This window comes from Arachis stenosperma, chromosome 6 (assembly GCF_014773155.1).
Source record: "Arachis stenosperma cultivar V10309 chromosome 6, arast.V10309.gnm1.PFL2, whole genome shotgun sequence".
NCBI classification, from domain to species: Eukaryota; Viridiplantae; Streptophyta; class Magnoliopsida; order Fabales; family Fabaceae; genus Arachis; species Arachis stenosperma.
In genome coordinates this window covers 88,566,571-88,590,013 of record NC_080382.1, presented here as the reverse complement: position 1 = coordinate 88,590,013, position 23,443 = coordinate 88,566,571, and the positions used below count along the sequence as shown (strand labels likewise).

At 36.9% G+C, this 23,443-nt stretch overlaps 1 long non-coding RNA gene across 1 annotated transcript; it reads right to left on the bottom strand.

The window, feature by feature from the left end:
* Window positions 1-8,870: 8,870 nt before the first annotated feature.
* LOC130936476 (uncharacterized) lies at window positions 8,871-12,860 on the bottom strand. The gene is made up of 3 exons (XR_009068116.1): window positions 12,544-12,860; window positions 11,494-11,617; window positions 8,871-10,581 (listed from the first exon to the last, which is right to left on the bottom strand). It is a non-coding gene; the product is annotated as an uncharacterized LOC130936476 (long non-coding RNA).
* Window positions 12,861-23,443: the final 10,583 nt, after the last annotated feature.

Sequence of the window (23,443 nt, the reverse complement as noted above, 5' to 3'; positions counted from 1 at the left end):
ATTGGTGAAAATTTTAGATAAGCGTATGGAGATGCTTTGTTCCCTCTGAGCCTCTGATTTTCTATTGTCCTCATCCAATCATGCGTACTCCCTTCCATGGCAAGTTGCATGTTGGTGGATCACTGTTATCAATGGCTACCATCCGTCCTCTCAGCGAAAACATATCCGCTACGGACTCCCGCATGGCTAATCAGCTGTCGGCTCTCGATCGTGTCGGAATAAGATCCATTGATCCTTTTGCACACTGTCACTGCGCCCAACAGTCACGAGTTTGAAGCTCGTCACAGTCATCTCATCCCAAATCCTACTCGAAATACCACAGACAAGGTTTAGACTTTCCGGATATCAAGAATGCTACTTATGAGTGGATAATTTATACGCTTTTTGGCATTGTTTTTAGGTAGTTTTAAGTAGGATCTAGCTACTTTTAGGGATGTTTTTATTAGTTTTTATGCAAAATTCACATTTCTAGATTTTACTATGAGTTTGTGTGTTTTTCTGTGATTTCAGGTAATTTCTAGCTGAAATTGAGGGACCTGAGCAAAAATCTGATAGGAGGCTGACAAAGGACTGCTAATGCTGTTGGATTCTGACCTCCCTGCACTCAAAATAGATTTTTTGGAGCTACAGAATTCCAAATGGTGCACTCTCAACTGCGTTGGAAAGTAGACATCCAAGGCTTTTCAGAAATATATAATAGTCCATACTTTATTCGAGTTTAGATGACGCAAACTGGCGTTTAACACCAGTTCCATGCTGCATTCTGGAGTAAAACGCCAGAAACACGTCACAAACCAGAGTTAAACGCTAAACAGACGTTACAACTTGGCGTTTAACTCCAAGAGAAGCCTCTGCACGTGTAAAGCTCAAGCTCAGCCCAAGCACACATCAAGTGGGCCCCGAAAGTGGATTTCTACACTAAGACTTATTTCTGTAAACCCTAGTAACTAGTCTAGTATAAATAGGACATTTTATTATTATATTAGACATCTTTGGTCTCAGTTTAATCAATTGTTCATCTTAGGAGACTATTGATCACGTTTTGGGGGCTGGCCTCTCGGCCATGCCTGGACCAACACTTATGTATTTTTAGAGGTGGAGTTTCTACACACAATAGATTAAGGTGTAGAGCTCTGCTGTACCTCGATAATTAATGCAATTACTATTGTTCTTCTATTCAATTCAAGCTTATTCTTATTCTAAGATATTCGCTGCACTTCAACCTGATGGATGTGATGATCCGTGACACTCATCATCATCCGTCCTTATGAACGCATGCCTGATAACCACTCCCGTTCTACCTTAGATCGAGCGCGTGTCTCTTAGCCTCCATTTCGAAAGATCAGAGTCTTCGTGGTATAAGCCAGAATTATTGGCAGTCATTCTTGAGAATCCAGAAAGGCTAAACCCTGTCTGTGGTATTCCGAGTAGGATTCAGGGATTGAATGACTGTGACGAGCTTCAGGGATTGTTGGGCGTAGTGACAGACGCAAAAGAATCAATGGATTCTATTCCGACATGATCGAGAACCGACAGATGATTAGCCGTGCTGTGACAGAGCATTTGGACCATTTTCACTGAGAGGATGGGAAGTAGCCATTGACAACGGTGATGCCCTACATACAGCTTGCCATAGAAAGGAGTAAGAATGATTGGATGAAAGCAGTAGAAAAGCAGAGATTCAGAAGGAACACAACATCTTCAAGCGCTTATCTGAAATTCCCACCAATGAATTACATAAGTATCTCTATCTTTATTTTATGCTTTATTTATCTTTATATTCAAAAACCATTATAACCATTTGAATCCGCCTGACTGAGATTTATAAGATGACCATAGCTTGCTTCATACCAACAATCTCCATGGGATCGACCCTTACTCACGTAAGGTATTACTTGGACGACCCAGTGCACTTACTGGTTAGTTGTGCGAAGTTGTGACAAAGTGTGATTCACGTTTGAGAGCTCCAAGTCTATTGGCGCCATTGTTGATGATCACAATTTACACGCACCAAGTTTTTGACGCCGTTGCCGGGGACTGTTTGAGTTTGGACAACTGACGGTTCATCTTATTGCTCAGATTAGGTAATTTTCTTTTCAAAAAATTTTCAAAAATCTTTCAAAAAATTTTCTTTGTTTTCGTTTTTTCCAAAAAGTAATTTTCGAAAAAAAATTATAAAAAAATTAATAAAATCATAAAAACCAAAAATATTTTTGTGTTTCTTGTTTAAGTCTAATGTCAATTTTTAAGTTTGGTTTGAATTGCATATTTTTAAAAATTTGTGCATTTTTTGAAAACTCATGCATGATGTTCTTCATGATCTTCAAGTTATTCTTGGTAAGTCTTCTTGTTTGATCTTCATATTTTCTTGTTTTGTGTCTTTTGTTGTTTTTCATATGCATTCTTGCATTCATAGTGTCTAAGCATGAAAAATTTCTAAGTTTGGTGTCTTGCATGTTTTTCTTTTCTTGAAAATTTTTCAAAAATAAGTCTTGATGTTCATCTTGATCTTCAAAGTGTTCTTGGTGTTCATCTTGACATTCATAGTGTTCTTGCATGCATCATTGGTTTTGATCCAAAATTTTCATGTTTTGAGTCATATTTGTGTTTTTCTCTCTCATCATTAAAAATTCAAAAAAAAATATTTTCCTTGTTTTGCTCATAATTTTCGAAATCTTTGGGTTGACTTAGTCAAAAATTTTTAAAATAAGTTATTTCTTGTTAGTCAAGTCAAGATTTCAATTTTAAAATCCTATCTTTCCAAAATCTTTTTCAAAAATCAAATCTTTTTCATTTTTCTTTTATGATTTTCAAAAATTTGAAATATTTTTCAAAATCTTTTCTTATCTTTATTTCAAAATTTCGAAAACTTTACTAACAATTAATGTGATTGATTCAAAAATTTGAAGTTTGTTACTTTCTTGTTAAGAAAGGTTCAATCTTTAAATTTTAGAATTATATCTTTTAGTTTCCTGTTAGTCAAGTAATCAATTTTAATTTTAAAAAAAATCAAATCTTTTTCAAATCATATCTTTTTTTTTTTAAATTGAATTTTAAATCTTTTTCAACTAACTAATTGACTTTTGTTTGTTTTACTATTTTTTATCTTTTTCAAAACCACATAACTACTTTCCTCTCTCTAATTTTCGAAAATTACCTCTCTTTTTTTTTTAAATTCTTTTTAATTAACTAATTGTTTCAAACTTTTAATTTTAATTTTATTTCTTCTCTTAATTTTCGAAAATCACTAACCAATTTTTCAAAAACAATTTTCGAAATTCTCTCCTTCTCATCTTCTTCTATTTATTTATTCAATTACTAACACTTCTCTTCATCTCAAAAATTCGAACCCTCTTCTCTCTTCTGTGTTCGAATTTTTCTTCTCTTTCATCTATTCTCCTCTTTTTCTACTCACATAAAGAAATCTCTATAATGTGACATAAAGGATTCCTCTTCTTTCTTTGTTTTCTTCTCTTTCATATGAGCAGGAACAAAGAAAAAGGCATTCTTATTGAAGCTGATCCTGAACCTGAAAAGACATTGAAGAGGAAGCTAAGAGCAGCTAAAGCACAGTACTCTAAAGAGGACCCAACTGAAATTTTCGAACAGAAAAAGAAGATGGCAGCCGAAAATAATAACAACAATAATGCAAGGAAGATGCTTGGTGAATTTACTGCACCAAATTCCAAATTACATGGAAGAAGCATCTCAATCCCTGCCATTAGAGCAAACAATTTTGAGCTAAAGCCTCAATTAGTTTCTCTGATGCAACAGAATTGCAAGTTTCATGGACTTCCATCAGAAGATCCTTTTCAGTTCTTAACTGAATTCTTGCAGATCTGTGATACTGTTAAGACCAATGGGGTTGATCCCGAGGTCTACAGGCTTATGCTTTTCCCTTTTGCTATAAGAGACAGAGTTAGAGTATGATTGGACTCTCAACCTAAATATAGCGTGAACTCTTGGGATAAGCTGGTAACGGCCTTCTTGGCCAAGTTCTTTCCTCTTCAAAAGTCGAGTAAGATTAGAGTGAATGTTCAAACCTTTAAGCAAAAAGACAGTGAATCCCTCTATGAAGCTTGGAAAAGATACAAGCAGTTGACCAAAAAGTGTCCTTCTGACATGCTTTTAAAATGGACCATCATGGATATATTCTATGATGGTCTGTCTGAATTGTCTAAGATGTCATTAGACCATTCTGCAGGTGAATCTATTCACCTGAAGAAAATGCCTACAGAAGCTCAGGAACTCATTGACATGGTTGCTACTAACCAATTCATGTACACCTCTTAGAGGAATCTTGTGAGTAATGGGACGCCTCAGAAGAGGGGAGTTCTTGAAATTGATACTCTGAATGTCATATTGGCTCAGAACAAAATGTTGACTCAACAAGTCAACATGATCTCTCAGAGTTTGAATGGATGGCAAAATACATCCAACAGTACTAAAGAGGCATCTTCTGAAGAAAAAGCTTATGATCCTGAGAACCCTGCAATGGCAGAGTTGAATTACATGGGTGAACCCTATGGGAACACCTATAATTCTTCATGGAGAAATCATCCAAATTTCTCATGGAATGATCAACAAAAGCCTCAACAAGGCTTTAATAATGGTGGAAGAAACAGGCTTAGCAATAGCAAGCCTTTTCCATCTTCTTCTCAACAACAGATAGAGAATTCTGAGCAGAACCCTCTAGCTTAGCAAACATAGTCTCTGATCTATCTAAGGCCACTTTAAGTTTCATGAGTGAAACAAGGTCCTCTATTAGAAATTTGGAGGCACAAATGGGCCAGTTGAGTCAGAAAATCACTGAAACTCCTCCTAGTGCTCTCCCAAACAATACAGAAGAGAATCCAAAAAGGGAGTGCAAGGCCATTGATATAATCAAAATGGCCGAATCCAAAGAGAAAGGGGAGGACGTGAATCCCAATGAGGAAGACCTCATGGGACGTCTCCCAGACAGAAAGGAGTTCCCTATTGAGGACCTAAAGGAATCTGAGGCTCATATAGAGACCATCGAGATTCCATTAAACTTCCTTCTGCTATTTATGAGCTCTGAGAACTATTCTTCCTCTGAAGAGGATGAAGATGTAACTGAAGAGCAAGTTGCTCAATATCTAGGAGCCATCATGAAGCTAAATGCCAAGTTGTTTGGTAATGAGACTTGGAAATATGAACCTCCCTTGCTCATTAGTGAACTAGATACATGGGTTCAGCAAACTCTACCTCAAAAAAAACAAGATCCTGGTAAATTCTTAACATCCTGTACCTTGGACACCATGACCTTTGAGAAGGCTCTGTGTGACCTGAGGTCAGGTATAAATCTTATGCCACTCTCTGTAATGGAGAAGCTTATGGCAGAAATCTCATTAGAGATGGCAGACAAGTCAATAAAATAAGCTTATGGATTGGTAGAGAACGTGTTGGTAAAGGTTAAAGGTCTTTACATCCCTGCTGATTTCATAATCTTAGACACTGGGAAGGATGAGAATGAATCCATCATTCTTGGAAGACCCTTTCTAGCCACAGCAGGAGCTGTGATTGATGTTGACAGAGGAGAGTTAGTCCTTCAATTGAATGGGGACTACCTTGTGTTTAAAGCTCAAGAACCTTCCTCTGCAACCATGGAAAAGAGGCACGATAAGCTTCTCTCAATACAGAGTCAAACAAAGCCCCAGCAATCAAACTCTAAGTTTGGTGTTGGGAGGCCACAACCAAACTCTAAGTTTGGTGTTGAACCCCCACATTCAAACTCTAAGTTTGGTGTTGGGAGGTCCCAACAATACTCTGAACATCTGTGAAGCTCCATGAGAGCTCATTGTCAAGCTATTGACATTAAAGAAGTGCTTATTAGAGGCAACCCAATTTTTATTTATCTATATTTCTATTGTTCTTTTATGTTTTATTAGGTTTATGATCATGTGGAGTCACAAAACAATTGCAAAAATTAAAAACAGAATAAAAAACAACAGAAGAAAAAGCACACCCTGGAGGAAGAGCTTACTGGCGTTTAAACGCCAGTAAGGAGCATCTGGCTGGCGTTCAACGCCAGAACAGAACATGAAGCTGGCGTTGAATGCCAGAAACAAGCAACAGTCTGGTGTTTAAACGCCAGGATTACACCCTGAGGAGAGCTGGCATTAAACTCCAGAAACAAGCATGGAAGTGGCGTTCAACGCCAAAAACATGCTGCAGATTGGCGTTGAACGCCTAAATCAAGCATGGAAGTGGCATTTAACGCCAGAAACATGCTGCAGTCTGGCGTTAAACGCCAGGATTGCATACAGAGGGCGTTTTACACACCTAAAGGGTGTAGGGATGAGAAATCCTTGACACCTCAGGATCTGTGGACCCCACAAGATCACCTCAGGATCTGTAGACCCCACAGGATCCCCACCTACCTCAACTCACCTTCTCTCTTCTTCACACAATCCGATAACACTCTTCCCCAAACACCTTCACCAATCACCTCAATCTCTCTTCCCCATCACCTCTTTACCACTCATATTCAACCACTCTTCCCCATAAACCCCACCTACGTTCAAATTCAAAATCTCTTTCCCACCCAAACCCACCCTAAATGACCGAACCCTACTCCCTCTCCCTCCACTATATAAACCCATCCACACTTCTTCATTTTCACACAACACAACCCTCTCTTCTCCTTCTTGGCCGAATACACATCTCTCTCCCTCTCCTCTATATCTTCTTCTTCTTCATCTATTATTTCTTCTTTTGCTCGAGGGCGAGTAACATTCTAAGTTTGGTGCAGTAAAAGCATAACTTTTTTTTGTTTTTTCATAACCATTGATGGCACCTAAAGCCGGAGGAACCTTTAAATAGAGGAAAGGGAAGACAAAAGCTTCCACCTCCGAGTCATGGGAGATGGAAAGATTCATCTCAAAAGCCCATCAAGACCACTTCTATGAAGTTGTGGCCAAGAAGAAGGTGATCCCTAAGGTCCCTTTCATGCTCAAGAAAAATGAGTATCTGGAGATCCGACAGAGATCCAAAGAAGAGGTTGGAAAGTTCTTACCAACCCCATTCAACAAGTCAGAATCTTAATGGTTCAAGAGTTCTATGCAAACGCATGGATCACTAGGAACCATGATCAAAGTATGAACCCGAATCCAAAGAATTATCTTACAATGGTTCGGGATAAATGCTTAGATTTCAGTCCGAAAAATGTAAGGTTGGCATTCAACTTGCATATGATGCAAGAAGATGCACGCCCCTACACTAGAAGGGTCAAATTTGATCAAAGGTTGGACCAAGTCCTCATGGGCATATGTGTGGAAGGAACTCAATGAAAAAGAGGCTCAAAAGACAAACCGGTTCAATTGAGAAGATTGGACCTTAAGCATGTGGCTAGAGGATGGTTGGAGTTCATCCAACGCTCCATCATCCCTACTAGCAACTGATCGGAAGTAACTGTGGATCGGGCCATCATAATCCATAGCATCATGATTGGAGAGGAAGTAGAAGTTCATGAAGTCATCTCTCTAGAACTCTACAAAGTAGCCGAAAAACCCTTCACCTTGGCAAGGCTAGCTTTTCCTCATCTCATTTGCCATCTATGCTATTTAGCTGGAGTTGTCATAGAAGGAGACATCCCCATTGAAGAGGACAAGCCCATCACTAAGAAGAGGATGGAGCAAACAAGAGACCCATTCATGGATCTCAAGAGACGCATGAAGAAGCTCATCATCAAGAAATCCTTGAGATGCCTTAAGGGATGCATTTTCCTCCAAACAACTATTAGGAACAACTCAACACTTCTCTAGAAGGATTGAGTCATGACATGAACCAATTAAAGGTGGAACATCAAGAGCACTCCATCATTCTCAATGAGATTAGAGAAGATCAAAGAGCTATGAGGGAAAAGCAACAAAGGCAAGGAAGAGACATAGAGGAGCTCAAGAACACCATTGGTCCTTCAAGGAGAAGGCGCTACCATCACTAAGGTGGACTCATTCCTTAACTTCCTTGTTCCTATCTCTCTGCTTTTTGCCCCATTGAAGAGGACAAGCCCATCACTAAGAAGAGGATGGAGCAAACAAGAGAACCCATTCATGGATCTCAAGAGACGCATGAAGAAGCTCATCATCAAGAAATCCTTGAGATGCCTTAAGGGATGCATTTTCCTCCAAACAACTATTGGGAACAACTCAACACTTCTCTAGAAGGATTGAGTCATGACATGAACCAATTAAAGGTAGAATATCAAGAGCACTCCATCATTCTCAATGAGATTAGAGAAGATCAAAGAGCTATGAGGGAAGAGCAACAAAGGCAAGGAAGAGACATAGAGGAGCTCAAGAACACCATTGGTCCTTCAAGGAGAAGGCGCTACCATCACTAAGGTGGACTCATTCCTTAACTTCCTTGTTCCTATCTCTCTGCTTTTTGGTTTTTAAGCTTCATGTTTGTCTATGTTTGTGTCTTTACTACATGATCATTAGTATTTAGTAACTATGTCTTAAGGCTATGAATAATTCCATGAATCCTTCACCTTTTTTAAATGAAAAATGTTTTTAATACAAAAGAACAATAAGTACATGAATTTCGAATTCATCCTTGAATTTAGTTTAATTATATTGATGTGGTGACAATACTTTTTGTTTTCTGAATGAATGCTTGAACAATGCTTATTTTTTATCTTGTTGTATATGAATGTTAAAATTGTTGGCTCTTGAAAGATTGATGAACAAGAGAAATGTTATTGATAATCTGAAAATAAAAAAAAATTGATTCTTGAAGTAAGAAAAAGCAGTGAAAAAGAAGAAGCTTGCGAAAAAAAATATAAAAGAAAAAGAAAAAAAAGCAAGCAGAAAAAGCTAACGCTGTGAATGTTAGTTTAGAAAATTCCCTATACTTGATAATTACTTGTGCTTTACTTGATAATTACTTGTGTTTTACTTGTATGAATTATTTGTGTTTTCTACTGAGATTGAGGAGGTTCGATAGGTGGTGGCGATGGGATCGCATGGCGGTTAGGCTGGTGAAGGCTGTGAGACAACGGTGTGAATGTTAGTTTAGAAAATTCCCTAAGCTAGATTACCCCATTTTTATTATGGTTTTAAAGTTATGGTTTTAAATTTAGTTATGCTTTTAGTCTAAATCTTATGCCGGATATGAAGTTCTAGGATTGCCTCTGACATGCCAGGATCTTATATCTTACATTACTGGGCACTGTTATCATACTAAGAACCTTCGGTTCTCATACCATATTCTTTTGTTGTTTTTCATATGCAGGTTGTAATCCACCTTGGTAAATTGCGAGATGGTAACAGAGCCGAGGATCTTGATTATCTTTTGGAGTTATTTTGGATATTTTGTTTAGTAGTCTCACTTTTTTATCTTTATTTTCCTTAAAGGCTAACTTTGAGAGATATGTTTTATATGCTGTTTTAACTTTCAAAACTCTGTATGTATGTATATAGCTAGTCGGCCTAAACTCCGCGGGCTGCGACTAGTACTTACAAGAAAACACATCTATTGCCACGCTTTTAAAGCGTGGCGAGAAACTGAAAAAAGTGTGGCGATAGCTTTTTGCCACGCTTTTTGAGCTACCACCATGCTTTTGAAAGGGTGACCTCTGAAAGGGTGGCGGTTGCTCTATCGCCACACTTTTTTCAGCCTATCGCCACACTTTTTTTGCCACGCCTTTTACAAATTGCCACTTTTAAAAGCGTGGCTGTAGGTGGGAGATATGGCCACGCTTTTAAAGCGTGGCGATAGGGAGAGATAGGGCCACACTTTTAAAGCGTGGCAATAGCAAGAGATACGGCCACGCTTTTAAAGCGTGGCGAAAGCCTTGTCAAATTAAAAAAAAAAATCTTTTCCTTGATCTACATCGCTGAACAATATAAATTTTCAGTCTTTTTTTATTACCAAACTTATAAATATAATATACAATTTTTATTACAAGACAAATCAAACAGTTATTAGTGACGACTTTTGCTATAATTGTTTTATACATTAGAAAACTAATACTCAAATACAAGAAATATATTAAAATTTGCAACAAAATCTAATGCTACATTGAAAATACTTTTTCAATGGAAAGAGCCAATCCATAATTGATTTGTGTTTTGGGTTGATTATTTCCTTGTAAATATATATTATAGCTCGTTACATACATGCATTCAAAACAATACTAGAACGAGAACATAAGAAAATTCAGATACAACTACAAAATCACTTTTAAATCAGCCCCATAATTAATTCCTTATGAAAAGGTAAGCCAAATAGAAAGCACACACATATTTATTCTTATAATTGACACATAATTCAATGATAATGTAGATAAATTTCAAACTGATAATATATTTGAAATTCGCCTTTTTTTAATTCAAATAAAAAATAAATTCAAAGTCTATATTGGAAGTCAAACATTCGTATGTATATATATCTGTAGCTATAATATATATTGCTCTTTGCTCATGACCACTCACTGTCAATGATTTATCAAATGAAATTAACTCAGCAGCATACAAAAATGGTTACCTGAGTAGTGGTTTCAGTGCTTGGAGTTCTTTACAGATCAGTGCAGTGGCAAAACCGACTAGCTTTGTGAATCTGTGATAAAAATTGACAAATTCTCACTTAGACAACCCTCCAATGGACATGAATAATGAAACCCAAACAGCTAATTAAAAATTGCAAGAGAGTAGAATGTCCTTAAATGGCCTAATACATTTGTTCTTTCTACTACTACTAAAATCCACTCATCATGCTGTGCCATTTATACTTCTATACTGCCAAGTCCTAACCCATAATTTTGTTTTCAATTTTCTTAAACTTTAATACAATTTAAATAACTGTGGTAACACCAATTGAAAAACATGAATAAACTTATATTTCTTTTATACAAAAAGTGGTTGCTAGTTAATGCAAAGTATAAAGTGGGTTGATGTGAATGTGAAGGAATAAAAAAGGGAAAATGGAAGCAAGTGTTGGGAGCTGCTGATTGCTGATGGGGAAATGCATTAGGACCCCTTCCCTTCAATTTTAATTAATGCCTACAAGCTACAATGCCAGTGCAATTTACAAGCAATAAATACACTAACTACACTAAATTGTTCAAAAACACAAACTACACTAACTCTATACAATCATTTGGCTTGAATGGCAATAGAAGTAGATCAAATAAGGCTTATTTTGAATAAGTAAAAAGCATTAATTTATTTGAAAGCATAGGGTATTCTTTCAATTATTTCCAAATAAAGACTCTACTTGAAGCATGTCATTGCAAAATACCAAAATGGAACAATTTCTTTTCAAGTCCTTCAAATCCGTAACTCTTTTCTCTCTTCCTACTTGACGTTTTCTTAATCTAACGATTCCATATATCTTTGCAATAGAATCTCTTGTATTAATCATTAATCCTAAACAATACAAACAAAATTACAACAAATACATCCCCACGAAAGATTTAAACAGATCTTCTTAATAATTAATTTCATATGGAAGCAAAAAAATCTTACTCACATCACACACCCCTCAGCGGGGCCTTTTCTCCCTTCTTAAACTTCTGTTGTCACACCTTTTTTACTTGTTCTTTGTTTAGCAACTACCTGACAACTATCCTCCCTCTTCACGTGACTGGCTTTCCCTGCAATCTTTGTATCAAACTGTTTCTATGTTTTTACGAAAATAAAGTGTAAAATTATCCTCTCTAATGTGTCATCATATAATATCAATGATTTGCAAATTTTTAATACAGAAAATAATTATACATTTAATCAATCCAATACATAATAAAAATTTGGATAAAAATAAACTTTTAGAACACGCATTAAACATACTAAACAAGTATTTCTAAGTTTTATAATTCTATGAGAATAAGAATGATACAAAAAATTAATTATCTAGAGTTTAATTCAAACATGATACTCTATATTCAAATAAGATTTGTGAGGAAATTTACTAAAATGTAAAATGTAAATATTCAATTCTCTCTAGCTTCTTCACAATCATCACTTCCAACATACTAAATGATATCGACATCAGCAGGGCTTAGCTTATTCAACCTTTTTAATTAATAATATTATTACAGAAAAATACTAAGAGCACCATAATTTAGCTGATATATATGATAAAATTCAACTATTTTATTATCTTATCAACTAGTTTTTCCTCCCTCTACATGTGCCGTGAAATGAATTTCAGTTAGTTAAATATCTTTCATACCTTTTATAAGGAAGAGCAGAGCGAAACATTTTATTTTATGAGTGTGAAACCCCCTAGAAAGCTCAAATGTTTTCTATGCGAATTCACCAAATGAGAAACAGATTCTTAACCTAGCGAAAGCTAAAACGAAATCAAAGGCACAAAACTAACAAGAGCAATACACGCGTGCCTAGGGTTCATTTCGATGTATTTGAAACACATGATTCTGTAGGAAGCAGAAAGTAAATAAGCTAATAAAGAAAAGTGAATTCAGGAGAGTAATTAGATGAGTGGAGGAGTATGAAGTGGGGGAGTATGAGAGACGAACGCACCAGCAGGGAAAATTGAGCAAAGCAGAGGTGAACTCACCAGCAGGGAAAATCGAGGCAAACACGAACGAGGGATGTAGCACATGCGAGGCGGAGGCGCGGTGGAGGGGATGTAGCAGCGCGATAACAAGGAAGGCAATGGTGAGGGTTAGGGCATGGTGGCAGGAAGATGCAGAGGAGATCGGCGCTAGTGACGACGCTAGTGACGAGGAGGAGACGAGGCTAATGGCACAACGGGGATCTGCCCTCTTCCAAGGTTGCCATGGAGATGAGAGTTGAGAGTTGAGAGCAACGAGGGTTTCTTTGTTCAATAAAGAGCGAGGAGGAGATCCGGATCGAAGCTTATGGGTCATAAGGGTTTCATTGTTCAATAACCCTTTGACAACGCTTCATAACCGCAACCATAATGAAGATCTGTTGCCACGTTTTTAAAACGACCATGTTTCATTCTATAGCCACGTTTTTGAAGTGTGGCAAAAAAAAACGTGGCCATATCTCTAATCAATTGCTATCTCTCCAAAAGCGTGGCCGTTGACCTTTTTCGCCACGTTTTTAAAGCGTGGCAAGAAAAAACGTGGCCAAATCTCTATTTAATCGCCACCCTCACAAAAGCGTGGTCATTGATCATTTTTTACCACGCTTTACTTTTAAAGCGTGGCAAAAAAAGCGTGGCCATAGACCTTTTTTTGTAGTATGGCTATTATACTCATACATTTATAAATGCCTTGTTATCTTGTATCTACATCTTATGCCTTTAGGCTTGTAGTTTCGTATGAACACTTCGCGCTTTTCTATATTTGTTTTTAAGCTAAAGTTCTTCATCAGGCTTCTCCCATTACTACTTCTTTCTATCTATATATATATATATATTCATTAACATGCAAAGCAAAGTCACATTAGACATAAAAACCTATATTTATTCTTCTTCAACTTACAAAAAAAAAGTATATCATCAAAACATATATACATCACACATATACTAGCTAGTACACACTATACAACACACATCCACATCATAATATGCACAACTCTTCACACATATTTTTTTCACAAAAGAGGGAAAAACAGTAGCAAAGAAAAAAGAATAAACCATCATTCAGGATAGCAATAATAAGAACCATAAAAAGTGGAAAATCAAACTTCCATATGAGAACCAGCAACATGAAACCGAGCTGTAAGCATACCAAAAATGTAGGAGGAACCAATAATTGAAGACAAGTGCAAAGAGAATTCGTGGATGTTATTAACCCTAACTTAATCACACTCCAAAGAACATAACTTGAGCTAATAGAGGTCCAAATGAAACAGTTTTAGTGGCATTAAAGCCAACTTTCAGAGCTTTTAAACAATATATAATAGTCCATGATTACTCTCTGGCCTCACATCGTTTAATGCCGTGACATTGGCGTTCAACACCACTCCGCATCCCACATTCACTACCTCTATGGATCCATAGCGTTTAACGCCACAGCATTGGCATTTAACGCTACTCCATACCTTCCCACTATCATGAAGACCCATATATGGTGTTCAACACTAAGCCAGCAGCATTCAACACCATTTCACTTCCCACATGCAACAACCTAAAATCACAATTGGCTTTCAATGCCAGCAAACCCGCGTTCAATGCCAAGATCCCAGTGAAGAAGAGCGAAATGGCGTTCAACGCCACTCCAACAATGTTGAACATAAGACCTACAGAAAGGAGTGCACAATTTGTTTCAAAAGTGGCATTGATGCCACTAAACCAGCGTTCAATGCCGTTGATCTGCAGATGGCCCAGAGCCCGAAATCAATAACTTTGCAATTTGATTGGATTGAAAAAAGATATGTTTAGATACAGAATTTTAGTTTTGGAATTGAAAATTTGGATTTACTTTAAAAGGAGGAGAGTCAGCACCACTTCTTCTTCCCTAGTTTGAGTTTTTAGTTTTTACACAATAATAAGGATTTTAATTTGTTGTACCATGAGCAACTAAACCTCCACTATTAATATTAGAAACTCTATTTATTTTGATGGATTAATATTATTGTTCCTCTATTTTGATTAATGCATTGATATTTTATTTGAGAATTGAGTTTCGTTCTTCATCTTAAGGGTTAAAGTATATTGAAAAATAACTTTAGTTTGAATTGAATTCCTATATTATCTTGGAAAAGTTAATTTTTGGAATTAAGCTAGAAACTCTTTCTCATGATTCTTTAATTGTCAAGTGGTATTTAATGAGCGGATATTTTATACGCTTTTTGGAGATAATTTCATGTAGTTTTTAGTATGTTTTAGTTAGTTTTTAGTATATTTTTATTAGTTTTTAGGTAAAATTTATATTTCTAGACTTTACTATGAGTTTCTGTGTTTTTCTATGATTTCAGGTATTTTCTGGCTGAAATTGAGGGATCTGAGCAAAAATCTGATTCAGGCTGAAAAAGGACTGCTAATGTTGTTAGATCCTGACCTCCCTGCACTCGGAATGGAATTTTTGGAGCTACAGAAGTCCAATTGGTGCGCTCTCAATTGGGTTGGAAAGTAGACATCTAGGGCTTTCCAGCAATATATAATAGTTTATACTTTGCTTGAAGAAAAATGACGTAAACTGGCGTTTAACGCTAAACGCCAGTTTCATGTTTCATTCTGGCGTTAAACGCCAGAAACACATTACGAGTTGGAGTAAAACGCCAGAAATAGGTTACAACCTGGCGTTTAACTCCAAAAACAGCCTAGGCACGTGGAAAGCTCAAGTCTCAGCCCCAGCACATACCAAGTGGGCCCCGGACGTGGATTTCTGCACTATCTATCTTAGTTTACTCATTTTCTGTAAACCTAGGTTACTAGTTTAGTATTTTAACTACTTTTAGAGATTTATTTCTGTACCTCTTGACATTTTAGATCTGAACTTTGTACTTTTTGAAGGCATGAGTCTCTAAACTCCATTGTTCGGGGTGAGGAGCTCTGTTGTGTCTCGATGGATTAATGCAATTATTTCTGTTTTCTATTCAAACACGATTATTTCTATCTAAGATATTCATTCGCACTTCAATATGATGAATGTGATGATCCGTGACACTCATCACCATTCTCAACCTATGAACGTGTGCCTGACAACCACCTCCGTTCTACATTAGATTGAATGAGTATCTCTTGGATTCCTTAATCAGAGTCTTCGTGGTATAAGCTAGAATCCATTGGCAGCATTCTTGAGAATCTGGAAAGTCTAAACCTTGTATGTGGTATTCCGAGTAGGATTCAGGAATTGAATGACTGTGACGAGCTTCAAACTCACAAGGGTTGGGCGTAGTGACAGACGCAAAAGGATCAATGGATCCTATTCCAGCATGAGTGAGAACCAACAAATGATTAGCCGTGCGGTGACAGCACACCTGGAGCATTTTCACTGAGAGGACGGATGGTAGCCATTGACAACGGTGATCCACCAACACACAGCTTGGCATAGGAGGAACCTTGCGTGCGTGAAGAAGAAGACGGGGGGAAAGCAGGGATTCAAAAGACAAAGCATCTCCAAGACTCCAACATATTCTCCATTACTGCATAACAAGTATTATTTAATCCATGCTTTTTATTTACTACCAATCAAAACTGAGAATTATTATTATCCTGACTAAGAGTTACAAGATAACCATAGCTTGCTTCAAGCCAACAATCTCCGTGGGATTCGACCCTTACTCACGTAAGGTATTACTTGGACGACCCAATGCACTTGCTGGTTAGTGGTACGAGTTGTGAAAAGTGTGATCTACAATTTCGTGCACCAAGTTTTTGGCGCCGTTTCCGGGGATTGTTCGTGTTTGAACAACTAACGGTAAATCTTGTTGCTTAGATTAGGAAAATTTTGTCTTTTGGGTCAGAGTCTTTTATTTTCTTTTCAAAAAAAAATTTCTTTCAAAAATATTATTTTTCTTTATTAGTTTTTAATTTTTCTTGGAGTCTTTTGTTTGAGTTTAGTTTCATATCTTAAGTTTGGTGTCAATTGCATGTTTTTGTTTTCCTTTAAAAATACCTTTTTAAAACATGTTAAATTTATAGCTCAGTTGGTTAGAGCGTTGTGCTTGTGTTCTTGGTAATTGGGTATCTTCCTTTTAAAACTTTTTCAAAAATAATTTTTCTTTGATTAAATCTTGTGCCAAACTTTATGTTTGGTGTTCTCTTGTTAATTTTTCTTTATTTTTCAAAAATTTTATTTTGGTTTTCTAAAAATTTTATGTTTGGTGTTCTATCTTCATGTTCTTATTGTTCTTGTGAGTCTTCAAAGTGTTCTTGAGTCTTCCTTGTGTTTTGATCTTAAAATTTTTAAGTTTGGTGTTCCTTGGTGTTTTCCCTCCAAAATTTTCAAAAACAAGGAGCATTAGATCTAAAAATTTTAAGTTGTGTGTCTTTTGTGTGTTTTTCTCTTTCATCATAAAACTCAAAATTAAAAAAAAATATCTTCTCTAACTATTTTTGAGCAAATATTTCGAAATTTTTCAAAAAAAATTCAGATTTCAATTTCAAAATTTTATCTTATCATATCTTAGTTGTCAAGTTTTTAAAAATCATATATTTTTCAAATCATATCCTTTTAAGATTTTGAAAATCGTATCTTTTTTCAAAAATATCCTAACCAATTTCTCTCTCCTCCTTTTTTCAAAAATCTTCATAAAATATTTTCAAATTTTTTTAGTTTTTTTATTTTACTATTTCGAAAAAATATATATATAAATAAATAAATAAATATAAAATAAAATTTTTATCTACATCATCTCCCTTATTCCATCATGGACCTAAGTGGAAATGAACAGTCCAGAAGGACTCTGGGGTCATATGCTAACCCCACTACTGCTTCATATGAGAGTAGTATCTGTATACCCTCCATCGGAGTTAGTAGTTTTGAGTTGAATCCTCAGCTCATTATGATGGTGCAGCAAAGTTGCCAGTATTCTGGTCTTCCGCAGGAAGAACCTACAGAGTTTCTAGCACAGTTTTTACAAATTGCTGACACAGTACATGATAAGGAAGTAGATCAGGATGTCTACAGATTATTACTGTTTCCATTTACTGTAAAAGACCAAGCTAAGAGGTGGTTAAATAACCAACCTAAGGCTAGCATAAGGACATGGAAACAGCTGTCAGAAAAATTTCTGAATCAATATTTTCCCCCAAAACAGATGACACAACTAAGGCTGAACATCCAAGGCTTTAAACAAGGAGATAATGAATCTCTTTACGATGCCTGGGAGAGATACAGAGAGATGCTAAGAAAATGCCCCTCTGAAATGTTTTCAGAGTGGGTGCAGTTAGACATCTTCTATTATGGGCATACAGAGAAAGCTCATATGTCTTTGGACCACTCAGCTGGTGGATCTATACACATGAGAAAGACAATTGAAGAAGCTCAAGAGCTCATTAATACAGTTGTCAGGAATCAGCATTTGTACCTAAGTAGTGAGTCTTCCATGAAAGAAGAGGCTAAAACAGTAACTGCTGAACTCAGTCCTGTAGAACAAGTTACTGAATTCAATAAGCAATTAGAATTTCTAACAAAACAGTTAGCCAAATTCAAGGAGATACTACAAGACACAAGAATGACTAATATGAATATGAAAGTACAGTTGAAGCAAACAAAACAACAGTTATCAAAGCAAATAACAGAAGAGTGCCAAGCAGTTCAATTAAGAAGTGGAAAAATATTAAATACCTCACTCCAAAGTAGTAGGAAGCCAAAAAATGAACAAACTGTTACCCAAAATCCCTCTGAGGATAGTAAGAGCCCAGATAGGAATAATTCTGGCGCTCAAACGCCAGAAAAAGGTGGAGAGCTGGCGTTAAACGCCCAACCGATGCTCAGTTCTGGCGTTCAAACGCCACAAACAGGCAAGGAGTTGGCGTTAAACGCCCAAGGGAAGCTCAGTTCTGGCGTTCAAATGCCAAAAACAAGTAAGGAGTTGGCGTCCAATGCCAATCCAGCTTCCAACCCTAGCATTCAAACGCCAGTTAGGGATCAGACACATACAAGTGCTGATAGCAACCCCTCTAAAAAGGCTTCTCTAACCACATTTGTAGGAAATAAACCTACAACAACTAAGGTTGAGGAATACAAAGCCAAAATGCCTTATCCTCAGAAACTCCACCAAGCGGAACAGGTTAAGCAATTTGCCCGCTTTGCAGACTATCTCAGGACTCTTGAAATAAAGATTCCATTTGTAGAGGCACTTGAGCAAATACCCTCTTATGCTAAGTTCATGAAAGAGATCTGAAATCATAAAGAAGGATGGGAGAGAAATTGAAAAAGTTTACCTCACTGAAGAATGCAGTGCAGTCATTCTGAAAAGCTTACCAAAGAAGCTTAAGGATCCTGGAAGCTTTATGATACCATGCACATTAGAGGTTACTTGTACCAAGAAAGCTCTATGTGATCTTGGAGCAAGTATCAACTTAATACCTACATCCACTATCAAAAAGCTTGGTTTGACTGAAGAAGTCAAACCAACCCGAATATGTCTCCAACTTGCTGATGGCTCCATTAAATACCCATCAGGCGTGATTGAAGACATGATTGTCAAGGTTGGGCCATTTGCCTTTCCCACTGACTTTGTGGTGCTGGAAATGGAGGAGCACAAGAATGCAACTCTCATTCTAGGAAGACCTTTCTTAGCAACTGGACGAACCCTCATTGACGTCCAAAAAGGGGAATTAACCCTGAGAGTCAATGAGGATGAGTTTAAGTTGAATGTTGTCAAAGCTATGCAGCATTCAGACACCCCAAATGACTACATGAGCATTGATATTATTGACTCTCTGGTGGAAGAGGTCAATATGACTGCGAGTCTCGAATCAGAGCTAGAGGATATCTTTAAAGATGTTCAGCCTGATCTGGAGGAACCAGAGAGAATAATAGAACCTCTGAAAATCCCTCATGAAGAGGAGAAATCTCCTAAAGCCGAGCTCAAACCATTACCACCATCCCTGAAATATGCATTTCTGGGAGAAGGTGACACTTTTCCTGTAATCATAAGCTCTACTTTAGAGCCACAGAAAGAGGAAGCACTAATTCAAGTGCTGAGAACACACAAGACAGCTCTTGGGTGGTCTATCAGTGATCTTAAGGGTATTAGCCCAGCCAGATGCATGCACAAGATCCTATTAGAAGATGACGCTAAGCTAGTGGTTCAACCACAGAGGCGGCTGAATCCAGCCATGAAGGAGGTGGTGCAGAAGGAGGTCACTAAATTACTAGAGGCTGGGATTGTTTATCCTATTTCTGATAGCCCCTGGGTAAACCCTGTCCAAGTCGTCCCTAAGAAGGGTGGCATGACAGTGGTTCATAATGAAAAGAATGAACTGGTTCCTACAAGAACAGTTGCAGGTTGGCGCATGTGTATTGACTACAAAAGACTCAATACAGCCACCAAAAAGGATCATTTTCCTTTACCATTCATAGACTAGATGCTAGAAAGACTAGCAGGTCATAATTACTACTGCTTTCTGGATGGCTATTCAGGTTATAACCAGATTGCAGTAGATGCCCAGGATCAAGAGAAAATAGCATTCACATGTCCATTTGGAGTGTTTGCTTACATAAGGATGCCATTTGGTCTGTGTAATGCACCTGCAACCTTTCAAAGGTGCATGCTCTCTATTTTCTCTGATATGGTGGAAAAGTTTCTGGAAGTCTTCATGGACGACTTCTCAGTATTTGGAGACTCATTCAGCTCTTGTATTGACCATCTAGCACTTGCTCTGAAATGGTGCCAAGAGACTAACCTGGTTTTAAACTAGGAAAAATGTCACTTTATGGTGACTGAAGGAATCGTCCTTGGGCATAAAATTTTGAACAAAGGAATAGAGGTGGATCAAGCTAAGGTGGAAGTAATTAAAAAATTACCACCACCTACCAATATTAAAGCAATTACAAGCTTTCTGGGGCATACAGGATTCTATAGGAGGTTTATAAAAGATTTTTCAAAAATTGCAAAACCTCTGAGTAATCTGCTAGCTGCTGACATGCCATTTATCTATGATAAGGAGTGTCTGCAGGCGTTTGAGACTCTGAAAGCTAAGCTGGTCACATCACTAGTCATCTCTACACCAGACTGGACATTACCATTTGAACTAATGTGTGATGCCAGTGACCATGCCATTGGTGCAGTGTTGGGACAACAGCATGACAAGATTCTGCACGTCATTTATTATGCCAGTCGTGTTTGAAATGACGCACAGAAGAACTACACGACCATAGAAAAAGAGTTACTTGTAGTGGTTTACGCCATTGACAAGTTCATATCTTATTTAGTAGGATCAAAAGTGATTGTGTACACTGACCATGCTACTCTTAAATATCTACTCACAAAGCAGGATTCAAAACCCAGGCTCATAAGATGGGTGTTGCTTCTGCAAGAGTTTGATATATAAATAAGAGACAGAAAAGGGACAGAGAACCAAGTAGCAGATCACCTGTCCCGAATAGAACCAGTAGAAGGGGCGTCCCTCCCCTCTACTGAGATCTCTAAAACCTTTCTGGATGAGCAACTCTTTGCCATTCAGGAAGTACCGTGGTTTGCAGACATTGCACACTATAAAGCGGTAAGATTCATGGGTTAGTTATTCTCTTATCAACACCAATGTCTTATTTTCTTTATTAGTTCATTGTTGCATTGCATAATAGATTGCATGTATAGTTGATTGTTTGCATTTAAGTACTACTTGGTTGAGAAATAATAAGTTTCTTTCTAGGACTCTATTTTTGAAAAATTTCACTAATTTAAATTAAAAAATTAAAATAATTTCACTAATTTAATTAAAAATTAAAATTTTTTTATGTGTTAAATTTGTTTGAAGTTGTATTTAGAACATGGTTTTTGAGCCGAAGAACACACAACTTGTGAGATTTTGAGCTTATTTACATGGTTACATCATTTAACCATAAATTTTTATTCTTGTGTGTTTTCTTCACTATGATTGCAATCTTTGCTTTGTTCCATTCTATATGTCCATTATTTAGTGTATTTACATGCTTGCATATGATTGAGGCCATTACTTGTTTTTGCTCACTTATCCCAAATAAGCCTACCCTTTTATGTCACCCTTGTTAGCCACTTTGAGCTTTTTAAACCTCTTCTATTCTATAACCACATCACTAGCCTTAAGCAGAAAAATAATTAAATACCCCAATTGAATCTTTGGTTAGCTTAAGATAGAGATTTTGCATCAACTAAGTGTGGGGAAACTATGGGAACATGGGTTAATAAGGGAATGTATCATGTTTCTAATTTATTTGAATATTGGAAATTTGGGAACTTACTCATGAAAAACCAAAATAAAAAAATAATGGAAAATCCATGTGCATTGATAAGTTATGTTTATTTTTCAGATTATAAAAAAAATCTAAAAATATTCAATAAATAAGTAAATAAATAAGGAGACAAAAAAATACCCCAATGTTAAGCTTTAATAGAAAGATCAATGCACATGTGATAAAAGTAAAGAAATATAAAAAAAATTGGTACATGAGTATGTGATACAAAAGTGGAAATTATGGGTAGCTAGGTGTGATTTTAGAATTACATAGAGTATGTGTGTGTGTTAGGTAAGAGCTTAGGTTAGTCAAAGATTCATATTATAGCTCACTTGACCATACATGCATCCTTACCTTTACCTCAGCCCCATTACAACCCTGAAAATACCTCATGATGTTTGCATTGGTATGCTAAATATTTGTTGATTGGTTAGATGAAGATCAAGGTTTAGAAAGCATGACTAGGAAAGAGTAGAGTGATTGACCCTAGACACTTGAGAGTTAGAGTGATATACACTACCAGTAAGGGTTCAGTGCTTGATTCTATGTTCCCTGCTTTCATGAGCTATCTTCTTACAAGTTTACTTGCTTTTTATTGTATGATTTGAATTAGTGGAATTTGGTTTGTATTTGTCTTGGAGAACTTGTTTGTTTTTAACCAAGTAGATAGAAACGTCTTAGCATTAGTTGCATTCACATTCATAGGTTGCATTGCATGAGTCTTGCTTTTCCCTATTCATTTATTTTGTCTCCTTAAGCTAAGCATGAGGACATGCTAATGTTTAAGTGTGGGGAGGTTGATAAACTATTATTTTATGGTTTATATTGTGTTTAATTGAGTGGTTTTTATCAAATTCTTACCCACTTATTCATATGATTTGCATGATTTTACAATTCCTTCCTAGTTTAGTTTTATGGTTGAAAACCTGCTTCCTAAGCCTTTAAATTGCGTATTTTAAATTCTACCTTATACCATTCAATGCCATGATATGTGTGTTAAGTGTTTTCAGGATTTATAGGGCAAGAATGGCTTAGAGAATGGAGAGGGAGCTTGCAAAAATGGAAGGAACATAAGAAACCAAGGAGATGACCAGTGAGCTTCGATGCGCACGCATGGCTCACGCGTGCGCGCAAAATAGAGAAAATCACAGCGATGCATACGCGTGCCTGACGCGTACGCGTGGATTGGATTTCGTGCAAACGACGCGAGCGCGTGCCTGGCGCGCACGTGTGGAGAGGAAAATCGTCAAACAACGCGTACGCGTGACCGACGCGTACGCGTGACCGACGCGTACGCGTGACAAGCGCGATCTGCAGAATTAACAGAAATCACTAGGGGCGATTTCGGGCCATGTTTTCACCCAGTTTTTGGCCCAGAAACACAAATTAAAGCCAGAAAACATGCAGAGACTCAGGACAACACCAATACAATATTCATAATTCATAACTTTAGGTTTTAGATGTAGTTTTTAGAGAGAGAGGCTCTCTCCTCTCTCTTAGGATTTAGGATTTCTATTATGATTAGGCTACTTCTCTTCATTCCAGGTTCAATATTCCTTTAATTTATTTTTTACTTTATTTATTCTATTACTTTAATTATTATTTATCTTTTCAATTTGGCTTATGAACTTTCCATGTTAGATTTGAATTTAT